Source organism: Lepeophtheirus salmonis, unplaced genomic scaffold, assembly GCF_016086655.4.
Source record: "Lepeophtheirus salmonis unplaced genomic scaffold, UVic_Lsal_1.4 unplaced_contig_15771_pilon, whole genome shotgun sequence".
In the NCBI taxonomy this organism is placed as follows: Eukaryota; Metazoa; Arthropoda; class Copepoda; order Siphonostomatoida; family Caligidae; genus Lepeophtheirus; species Lepeophtheirus salmonis.
The window spans coordinates 11,159-22,500 of record NW_027291605.1 but is presented as its reverse complement, the minus strand read 5'-3'; the positions used below and the strand labels follow the sequence as shown (position 1 = coordinate 22,500).

General features: G+C 27.4%; 5 long non-coding RNA genes across 5 annotated transcripts in view; 3 read left to right on the top strand and 2 right to left on the bottom strand.

Annotated features, from left to right (window-relative positions):
* The window catches only part of LOC139907473 (uncharacterized), a 9,945-nt gene extending 600 nt beyond the window's left edge, over positions 1 to 9,345 (bottom strand). Inside the window, exon 1 of the long non-coding RNA XR_011784134.1 lies at positions 9,223 to 9,345. This is a non-coding gene — a long non-coding RNA (uncharacterized lncRNA). The remainder of the gene's footprint in view (positions 1 to 9,222) is intronic.
* Positions 209 to 766, bottom strand: LOC121131048 (uncharacterized). The gene is made up of 2 exons (XR_011784135.1): positions 369 to 766; positions 209 to 309 (listed from the first exon to the last, which is right to left on the bottom strand). It is a non-coding gene; the product is annotated as an uncharacterized lncRNA (long non-coding RNA).
* Positions 773 to 1,648, top strand: LOC139907474 (uncharacterized). The gene is made up of 2 exons (XR_011784136.1): positions 773 to 1,178; positions 1,471 to 1,648. It is a non-coding gene; the product is annotated as an uncharacterized lncRNA (long non-coding RNA).
* Positions 4,593 to 5,518, top strand: LOC121131047 (uncharacterized). Its single transcript, XR_005868928.2, has 2 exons — positions 4,593 to 4,871; positions 4,961 to 5,518. It is a non-coding gene; the product is annotated as an uncharacterized lncRNA (long non-coding RNA).
* On the top strand, positions 7,024 to 9,925 carry LOC121131046 (uncharacterized). The gene is made up of 5 exons (XR_005868926.2): positions 7,024 to 7,396; positions 7,457 to 7,762; positions 8,682 to 8,851; positions 8,912 to 9,059; positions 9,269 to 9,925. It is a non-coding gene; the product is annotated as an uncharacterized lncRNA (long non-coding RNA).
* The last annotated feature ends 1,417 nt before the right edge of the window (positions 9,926 to 11,342 follow it).

Genomic DNA, 11,342 nt, shown 5'->3' with positions numbered 1-11,342 from the left:
ATTTCTTATTGCTATGTACTATTATGTTATATTAGAAATCATAATTAGAATAATGATTATTATTATTATTTTGTATCTACTACTGCCTTATTATGCCAAACTGCCAATAATAGCTATGATTGGTATAGCTAATAGCTATATCTTCAACCTCTAAACCTAGAATAATAATATCAACTGATTACATAATAATAATAATAATATCAACTGATTAAATAATAATAACTGCTTTAGTATGCCAAACTGCCAATAGAAATGCCTCATAATAGCTATGATTGGTATAGCTAATAGCTATATCTTCAACTACTAAACCTAGTAATAATAATAATATCAATGATTACATAATAATAATAATAATATCAACTGATTACATAATAATAACATTTCCGAAATCTTAGGAAGAAAGTGTTCTGATGTGGTAATCGAGAAGACGTGGAGGACTATTCTGATATAGTGGTTTTTAAAAGAAGGTACTACTTCGGTGATGATCGATAGGAACATTCGTTCTGGAGAAGGATTTTTCTCTCACTTAGTTTCAGATCTTATCCCAATCATAAGTTCGCCATTTCTATGAGTCACAATTAAAGATATATTAAATGATAGTGAAATTGACGTGAAAGTGGTTTCTCAAATGAAGTCCATCCTTCCGAAGAAATAAGAAATGCAGGATTCATGAAATCTTTTACTTTTTTTGCTTAACTATTACAAAATGAATATTCAAAAGCATCCAACGAATTCTCCATCTCAAGGAATCTTCATCTAGTTACCATTATAACTCTAGTACCATAAGATTCTGGCCCTTTAAGAATATTAGATGTTTTTGTGACTACTTATTACCTTCTGATAGCTTTATTTCTCTCAAAATACGGCGTTGAAGTCTCCCAAACTATTATATATATTATTGATAATATAATTCAACAAAAAATATTTAATAAATATAGATATTTGAACATTTTAAATCAAATTCTATTTCAATTCAGTGTTTATGTCTATAAATTTTGTATTGATTCATATATTTAAACTTAGATGAATTTCTTTTAGTAAATGAAATAGGAAGAGAATGCGTGCTAGAAAAGGTATGGTCTGGGGTATTCCGTATTCTTATTTTTTTTTTTTTTTTTTTGTAGTGAATTTTTTCAATATTAATAAAAATATTGTACAATAACAATTAGACAAGCAAGGTCAATATTCTAAATGAAATAAATCATCATTATAATTATTAATCCTTTTTTACTCTTTAGTTATTATTTTTATATCTTTTTGAATATTATCATTTACTTAAGAAAACATGTAAAATATTCTTTTTAATTTTTTTGTTGAAGATATTTAATAACAAAACGTGGACACTAAGAAAAGTAAGCACTATACTGTTTTAGTTTTTAGACTTAGTTGTCTTGTAACTACCGCAGTATTCTATAGTAGTCAATATATATAATTATAACTGAATAGTAAATTAATCAATTATATTATAAGGCTAAATAATTAATACAAAATATAAATATAAACTTAAATCAATGAATCCCATAAATAAATACAATATTTACAATTGATAAATAATAAAATAATTTGAATAGTTTATGTCATATTAATATGTTTTACAATTGTCAGGGAACATAATATATTATTAAGTGCCAATAAATACTAAAATAATCGTTCTTGTTTACATATCCTTAATTTATTTATTAAATATTAATATTTGAATATAATGACTAAGTCATTTAATAATTCAGAAAATGACTTTCAAGCTTAATCCAATGGAAGACATGCAATTGAAGGATGATCAGTCTCTTTGTTCCTCGCTATATATTTCATTCCAGTATTACTCCTCAGTTATTATATAAATATTCAACGATTCCATAGCAGAGGGTCTGACAAAAGAGTATTTGAACCAATGTATGATATTGTAACTTTAATTTCTTCCAGATTTATTGGCAATCGCTTCATTTTGCGTTTCGTTATTATTGATAATTCAATTTAATGTATGACGTGAGTAAAAATAACTAACTATGCATAATCCCAACTGGGGAAATTATAATCCAATATGATGACGTTATAAAAAGTGAATCAATCATCTGCTTATCCATTGCTGACGTTGAAAATAACTTCCCTTCAAACTAGCAGACAAAATATTTTAATCTACCACTGCCTTACTATGCCAAACTGCCAATAAAAATACCTCGTAATAGCTATGGGTGCTTAGCTAATAGCTACATCTTAAATCACCAAACCTAAGATAATAATCAGTATTACATAATAATTAATTAATGTTCCTTAACATACGTGTATTTTTTCTCATTTTTCATGTTCCCTTACCTACTTTAGTGTATTTAGTGTTATTAAGTGCTTAGTGTTTTGTTTTTTTCTTCTGGAGTCTGACATTTGGGAAAAACTTATACAACGGAACACCGTTAGCTCCTTAGCTTTCTCAGCACCCTTCACCATATGACTTTTCTTCGTTTATAGACATTATGGCACGTTGGAATCACTACCAAGATTTGGAGGATCTTTTAAAGCTTGCTATGAAACAGGAGGACTGGAATGAAGTCCTTGCAAGCTTAAATGAAAATCTCAATGGCATTGGGCTCCATCTTGGAGACATGTATATTTCTGAGGGTTCCTCTCAAGAATTCGTCTCAAATGTGAGACCTGTCAAATTCCCATCACTAATAAAGTTGGGCCTTCCCCTCTGTTGTTCTTGAATCCCTTCCTGCTGTCAAGCAGGCCACACTCCTAACCCAACCAGCCGCAAAACCTGAGGCTGAAACAGTCTCCCGAGCGTTTCAAACCACAATATCCTCTTCAAAGCCAACATCGGACTTGAAGTGTGAAGTTAAGCCACTATCGATTGGGTCCGAGCACCCAGTGGACTTAATTAAAGCCTCATAAGGATTTTGGAAATTCCAATCTCCCTTCTCCACGTTTTTATTCAATGTTTTATTGTTTGTTAATTGGCTATGACGTATATGTCTTGATGAATAATTATATAATTGATTAATATAACTTATTTAACTACAGAATATATTTACACTCATATTAATAGTTATGTAGCAAAAATTGTAATTAATTGGAATGATAAGAGTTACTATTATTATGATTAATAAAAATAGAAAGACTACATTGGAATGAACTGCAGATATGGTAAGTGCTAGATAGTGATATATGATACATTCATAATTGAGGAAGTCTAATAAAAAAAAAAAAAAAAAATGGAAATGCCACTTTGAAAATATAGACGATTATTCAGACTTTTTTAAGTTTTGTCATACCTATATATTTTCATTAATTATTTCCAGTATTAGTTACTTACATAATAATTCATTATTTTTGAAGAAGGAATAAAGTGTTGAAAATGGTCATTGAGAAGGCTGTGACGGACTCATATCATCCTGAGGTCTGATATAGTAGGATTTTTCTCTCACTACTTGATCTTTTCTTGTAATTATCTCATTTTCCTCTACTTTATTTGCATTTTTTTAACTGCATATCTATATCATTAAATCAAGCAACTATGAAAGCCATCCCTCCATCATCAAGATCCTACTTCATTCCTTGATATAACTAATGGGTTCTGTATAAATTCAATGGGATATTCTTAAGAATAAATAATTAGTGGAAGCCTAAGAGGAATTAATCTTCAGTCTTATTATTATCATATATTTTTTCTAAACTATAATTGAAAATAAAAGAATGACATGATTATATATTTAAGTAATTAATAAAACACTATTAAGTACAAACACCTATTTTTTGTCATTTTTCTCATGTTAGAAGTTTCTAAAAAAATGACATTCAAGAGTTGAGACCATTTAATAATAATTCATCCCAAATTAGTAGCCAAAAGACAAAATGAAAATTTATGAATATGAAGTCGATACTAGTCTTCCACGATTGATTTCTTTTATAAAAATGTATCTCTTCGAACTTGATAAGGACTATTTTGAATAATTTAACGATCATATCACAATACTATCGACTTGTCTTCTAAATCAAAACTTAAGCTATTTTTTTTTTTTTTTTTTCTTAATTATTCTCCACGTTATAGAAAAATAAGAGCTATTAGTACATGAAACTAATAAAAAATTTAAAAATTATATAACATAAATACTATGTTTTACCAAGCAATCAATGATAAATCAAGGCTTAAAGAAAGTTATGGGGTACCCATTTCAAGGAATTCTCATATTGATAAGATAAAGTCTGCCTTTTTGCTTTGCTTTTGTACTAGAAAAAGTATGGTGGCAGTATTAATTTTTTTTTTTTTTTTTTTTTTTGCAAGATCTTCCATTCTTTGAATATTGTCTTAATAAATGTCATAAAACAAATAGCTAATAAATAAATTATAACTGTATGTAAGTGTACCACGTTGTTAGTTTTATTATATCGCACCACCTTTCCTTTGAATAGAAAGAGAAAAAAAGGCCCAAAATAAGTTGGTAGTTAGCCAATTCTTCCCGACTAAGAAACTATTATCCAATAATATTTTTGTAAAATATCTAAATCAACTAATCAACATTCATTCAGAACCCTGATTATAGGAAAAGAAAAGGAGTCATCGACAGCTGACATGGGAATACAATGTAAATTTTTGTGTTAATAATTCATGTTACAACGTCATGCAAGCCATATGTATTTTAAATCACTAAACCGTATGAAGTAGGTAGATTTTGTTGATTATAACACCTAAAGTCCATATAATTAAGGAAGATTGTTGATAATAATATATGTTATTGTTAGTATTGCATTTCATTTCATAATTAATAAATAATTCTAATAAACGTGTTTTGGGAGCATGATAACTAGGAGTTATATCTGATTTACCTCAGTGTGCATAATGCCTTCTACTTATCTGGGATCATTAGGACTTAGATACTAACGTAAGTATTTCTTCATACAGAAATTATATGATTAGTGATTACTTTTTAATTTATTGAATTAATAGCTTAGAAATTTTTTAATTATATAGGTAAAAGTTATCGTCCCTCTGCTAATGTGTGAGAGCATCAAGGAATTGACAAAGCTTTCTTTTTAAAAGACTAAATACTCTTCCGCCTATGGACTCTGGAATCCCTTGTGTACTATTGATTTGCTCATTTACAGCTGACCTTGATTACTGATATTGTATTCAAAGCTTTCCATAGATGCGGATAGGCCTCCCATACTTCCACTGAAAGAGGACACGCTGGAGGCTCATCTGTTCTCCATTTATTTTGAATTTTGCTGAACCAACACAGACGTCACTATTATAAATAACAGTACTGCTCTTCTTTGTGTTTTTTTGTATTATTTTGGAAAGAAACCTGTCTGTTTTTATTTGCTTACATCCTTCTATGTACCCTTGTTGACTACCTCCATCTTTCCAAAGGCTCTAAGGCATTCATAAAGGCCTCTTTTTCAAAGAAATACTACTATTAATACTACTCATTGTATGTGTCTAAATCTAAAGATATTGTATCAAGCAAATGTGCATTTTATTTCTGTATTCAGGTTGAATAAATTATTGAAATAAATCTTCTACATTATATGATGTTTTATTGAAGTCTTATATTTGGTCAAAGAATATTGACTGTATTATAAAATAGTAATTAGAACTCTCATGAGAGTTCAGAAGAAGATGTTGCTATTATAATAATGGTTTTTGCCCTTAAATGTAATGTACTATATTACTGTGAATTATATACTCTATTTATAATTTAAATTTCAAATGGAATGTCTTGTTACAAGAAATATGAAATCAAGTTGAATTAAGTTAACTAACTATACCTTGTATTTTATATTAATATTGTATTTATGCTTTGAATTACTACGTAGGTTATAGAATTTGGATGAAGCTGGAGTTTGATGACGTTTATTTTATTATTTGTATTGCATTCAATTATAGTTCTTATACTTTTTAATAATTAAATATATTTCTAAACTATAATATAATTCACTTTTGTGTACCCTCACACATTTTGTTTCTTCCCTTCTTGTTAATATGTATTGTACGTTGTTGTCCTATGTATAATAAGGTAGTCATTGCTATTATGATATATAATACATTAAGACACGTCTAATTCACGAGTATAATTAAATATATTAATGTTTTAATTACATATTGTTGGACGATATTTCATGTGAAAACAACAATATTTGTTTCATTTCATCATTATTACACTGTAGTGGTCACTGGAATCATAAATGAATAGGCCTATATAAATTGGAACAAGTATATTTTCTCAAGTATGTTTATTGTTGTTTTTAAAAGATTTTATACATATACATACAAATTATATAATTAATATTGTATCACGCCACCTTTATTACGAAAATAAACAGATAAAAGGCCCAAAATAAGTTGGTAGTAAGCTGATTTTTCCTGACTAAGAAACTATTATCCAATAATAGTTTGAACAATATCTAAATCAACTAATCAACATTCAGAATGCTGATGAGAGGAAAAGAAAAGGAGTCATCGACAGCTGACATGGAAATACGATGTAAATTTTTGTGTTAGTAATTCATGTTACAACGTCATGCAAGCCATATGTATTTTAAATCACTAAACCTTATAAAGTAGGTAGGTTTTGTAGATTATAATATCTAAAGTCCATAAAATTAATGAGGATTAGTATAGTATTTCATAATTGATAAATAATATATTGAATGGAGTAGTATAGTATATTTTGGTTTATAAAGGCTTTTAATGAAGTGTCATCAAAATATTTATTGTAAATAGGTTAATTGTAGTAAAAATATTAATTATGAGCCCCCAAAATGTCGTCTATCATTAGTTATTATCTAATTTATGACGTCAGTAAATAGACTATTCCTAATATTTTAGGTAACAGGCTAATACATTTATGATTGGATAGTACTACTCCCAACTGTGGAAATAATTAGAATTATATTCAAATATGATGACGTAATATAAAGTAGATCAATCATCTGCTTTCCTTTAGCTGACGTTGATATCTATTTCTCAAGCTAAATTAAAGATTTTAATGTACTTCTGCCTTACTATGCCAAACTACCAAATGAGTATTTTTATCTAGCTATTGTTTATTATTCTTCAACCTATTTACTTCATCCAGGATTCCTTGTGGAATATTAATTTACTCATTACATTTGATACGGGGCACTGATCATGTATTCAAAGCTATTTATCGGTGAGGATATGCTTCCCCTACTTCAACTGAAAGAGGATACGTTTCAAATCCATCCGTTCTCCCTTTATATTAAATGTCCCGAAACCACACACTGAAGTCATTTCTGGGAACATTCTTACATGAAGATTTTAGGAAGAAAGTGTTGAAGATGGTCATGGACAAGACGTTTGGTTACAGACTCACTCTGAAATAGCTTTTTTAAAAAGAGTATTGATGATCGACTGGAGAAGGATTTTATCTTACATACTCGACCGGTATTGATCATTTATTATATTATTGATTTATTATCATTCATTTTTTTATTCCTTACATAGTTGTAGGTGTACCATGTTAATGAAAAAACCATGAATGTAGTTATTATCCTGTCTTATGCCAATCAAGTTTAAAGTTCGACATCTCTCTATGAATCACAAGAGCAAGGCTTCCTGTTAACTGACTATCTTTATTTTTAACTCAAGCAACGTTGGAGCCATCCCTGCAGTGAATACACTCATCAAGATTCTATATCATTCCTTCCTTGATGCCTATCATTATTAGAGACATTTCTCTTCATTTATTTATGATGCCTAATACGTATTTCTGTCCACTTTGTATTTGTTTTGTTTCTTCTGAAGATTAAGGTATTGTTTCAAGTTCTGTTTTAATATAGAATTATATATATTAATGCTTAAGATATAATTATATACCTACTTACTATTTGGAAAATGTAATATGAAAATGTTTTTTTTTATATATAACAAGACATTTTGTTTGGATAGCAGATACAGAGTAAACATTATAAATGTCTGTATCAATCTTTCTTTATAAAAGAAAAAGCCCGAAATTATTTCAAATTATGAGCCCATTCTTGCATTGTTCCCTATAAGCTTATAATTTATTTAGTACAGTGATATGTTAACAAGATTTTTCCAATTCTTTGTCAAAAAATCAAGAACTGATATTTTTATAAATATATATTGGTCATTATACTAAAAAGAACTAAAAGGAAGTAGATTTGACTCAAATTTAATACGTGACCTATTTGGTAATAGGCCTACTCAGAAAGGAAACATTGGATTCTTAACTCAATCCAACTATGAGTTCTGAGGTCTTTAAGTTAAAAAAATTAATCAAATCAGTGATATATTTTGTAAGCCAAAGTAATGTATGAATAAAAAGTGATGGAGAAGCTAAAAAAAAACTATAACTTATGTATAAGACTTGAAATGAGCTAGAAATAAATTCGGATATTGAAAGTGTTTGATTTATAAATGAAGACTTGAAACTAACCACCAAAGACTTAGGACTCTTTTTGGACTTGGAACTTTCTCCTAACTACATGAGAATAATCTACAAAAAGATTTATATATGATATCTAAACACAATCAATCAAGTGGAAAAGGTCTGTCAAAGAAATATAAATTTATGAAAGGTAAATAATTATTAAGAAGGGAAAGAAAGGTCTATTTGGAAAGGGTCTTGTAAATAGTAGTTGGAGTAAATTCAAACTCATGAGATATGAATATTCCACATGACATTTATTTTTATGTTTTATTTCAGATATGCTTTAATATTGGCTTGATTTGTTTATCGAATTTTGAAGATTTCCTTTGGAAATAGTGTTATATGAATGCTATTATAAATTGAATTCCCTCTAAGTAATCAGGGAGAACGTACTGATCAAACTATGTACCAAATTGTGAAGCATACTTATATTATCATGCCTATGGGTATGGCTTTAATATCTTATTTAAATATGAAATGACATTTATTTATATATTGTATTTCAGATTCATCACAACTCATAGGAGACTTATTAAGATATATTTTGAGATAGTTTGAACAGTCCATAATGAATTGAATCAACATGAAATTATTGATCGGAGATTGAAGCTGTGATCAAAGTCAATATTCACTTATTTAATGAAATTTATGATGGTAAGTATTTAAACAATTATAAATAAAATATACAAAATGTTATAATTTTTATTGAAACACATATATCACCTGTGCTATTTGTTGTAAAAATAACTTAATTCAATATTTATTAAAATATATATATTATTTCTATAATATTCATGTGTCATTTTGCCATACGAACCTTTAATAATGGACCATGTATTTTTGTTTTTCACACGTGATTGTAGCAGATGGGCAATATTCTATCTCTCCTCCAAAACATTCTTCAATAGCACTGTCATGGTTACCATCTTGATTTTCGGTTTCTTATTTTTTAACATGGCCATTCAACACTGGATTTTCCTCATTGAGCATGAAGATGTAGCTGATTATTTGTCAGCCAATGAAAATAAAGTATATGAAAAGGAATTATTAATAGCCAATGAAAATAAAGTATATTAAAAGGAATTTAATAATAGCCAATGAAAATATTTCTTTCTTTTTTTCTCTCCCACGTGTTTCTTTTTCTACTTTTATATTGGTTATTATTAGTTAAATTTTTTTTGTGTGCATATTTAATATTAATTTGAAATATTAGAATGAAAAGGTTTATATTTAAAAACGATCTGTTATAAAATAATATTCAATTTTTTTAAGGTATCTCTAAATAAATTCCACATTTATTTAGAATAAATATGATCATATTTTTAATTTGAACATAGTTTCCCTCCTGATAGTAGAAGTATAATGGGAGTTATTCATTCTCAGAAAACAAACCCATAATCTCCCACTTAATTTAATAAAACCTTTTCATCTAAATAAATCGTCTTTAAAAACATCTTAATTACTGAGTTTGAAAGTCTTCGTCGAAATTTGAAAATAAAGAGTTCATTTTATTATTCTTACCCCGAATTAGCCTTGACCTAGAAGATAATATTTTAATTTTTATATTATCTATTTGTATTATAAATCTATTTTAAATTGTTTTGATATTTGATATAACGAAATTGACTTGCTTAAAATTATGTATGTATAACAACTCGGACATACTACAAGGTTATTCTTGTTTAGCTATTTAATTATTAAATTTAACGTGACATTATTATTTATTGTAAATAATTAAATTGTGGTTGCAGATTAGTGAAAGTTTATTTTATCTTGTTTAATTTACATAAATATTAAATAATTTGTATTTAGCTTGTAATCATTAGTTGTGACATCTCACTTATAAGTGATTTGTAACTTTTGGTCTAGAATAAGTTCTTTCGTCTTGTACAAATTGGTTTAGAGACACATTTCAGTAATAATAATTACCTTAAATCAACAACTTTTAGAAGTAGTTTTATTCATTTAAAGTAACTTTGCATTATGTAACCATATGACAGAAAATTTAGAATTTGCAGTAATTCTGGAAATTTCAAAACTGTATTACTTTGTATGGGACGATTTAAAACCATTGGGATCAATGGTATTTTTTTGTGTGTATCACTTCTTTTACGTGGTGATTGACACTTTCATATGTTCTATGAGGTATAGTAATATTTCCATACATATGCAAGTTATTTTGGTTTTTTGTACTATATCTTTTTGTTTTGTTGTTGTTATTTTTTGGATAATATTGTTGATATAAATTAATTCTCTTAATATATTATAATGATCTTAATTTAATTTAAATTATTGTTTTGATTATTTATTAAATAAAAGGATTTGAAAGAAATAAATTTGATGAAGATATTAAAATATTAATTTTTTATAATATATATAATAATTTTTGTACATTAATTAATTAATATTAGATTATTAAGTATTTAATAAATAGTATTATTATAGTTTTTTCTATAAAATATAAATATTTATTCCTTTTTTTTCATACATTTCTCCCTTTTTTTTTCTCATTTTCTATTTTAAATTTAGGCGCGCTCTTGTGGGCCTGCCTTTATTTTCTCAAACATATTAAATACTGGTTTATATATTCTATAAAAAGAAAAAGAATATTTAAGAAGAAAAGGTAGGTTATATGTGAGAGAAGAAGTGATAAAGGAGGACATAAAGATGGGGGGTATTCAATGTTTTAACGTTGTCTTCTTAACCTGTTTTGAAATCTCTTTTTCCCTTCAAAATACTCTCTCATGTTTTACTTGTTTTTTTTACGTCCATTTCACGAGGAGTGGAGTCTAATATTTTAGGCTATTTAGCTCCAATGGTTGTTAAAAAATAAGTTTGAAGGCTTTGTTATCTAACGAAGTGAAATAATATCTCGATAAAGAATGTTTTTAAAAAATGCTGAAAGAGAAATCTGAATCATTTGACGGACATTTAAAA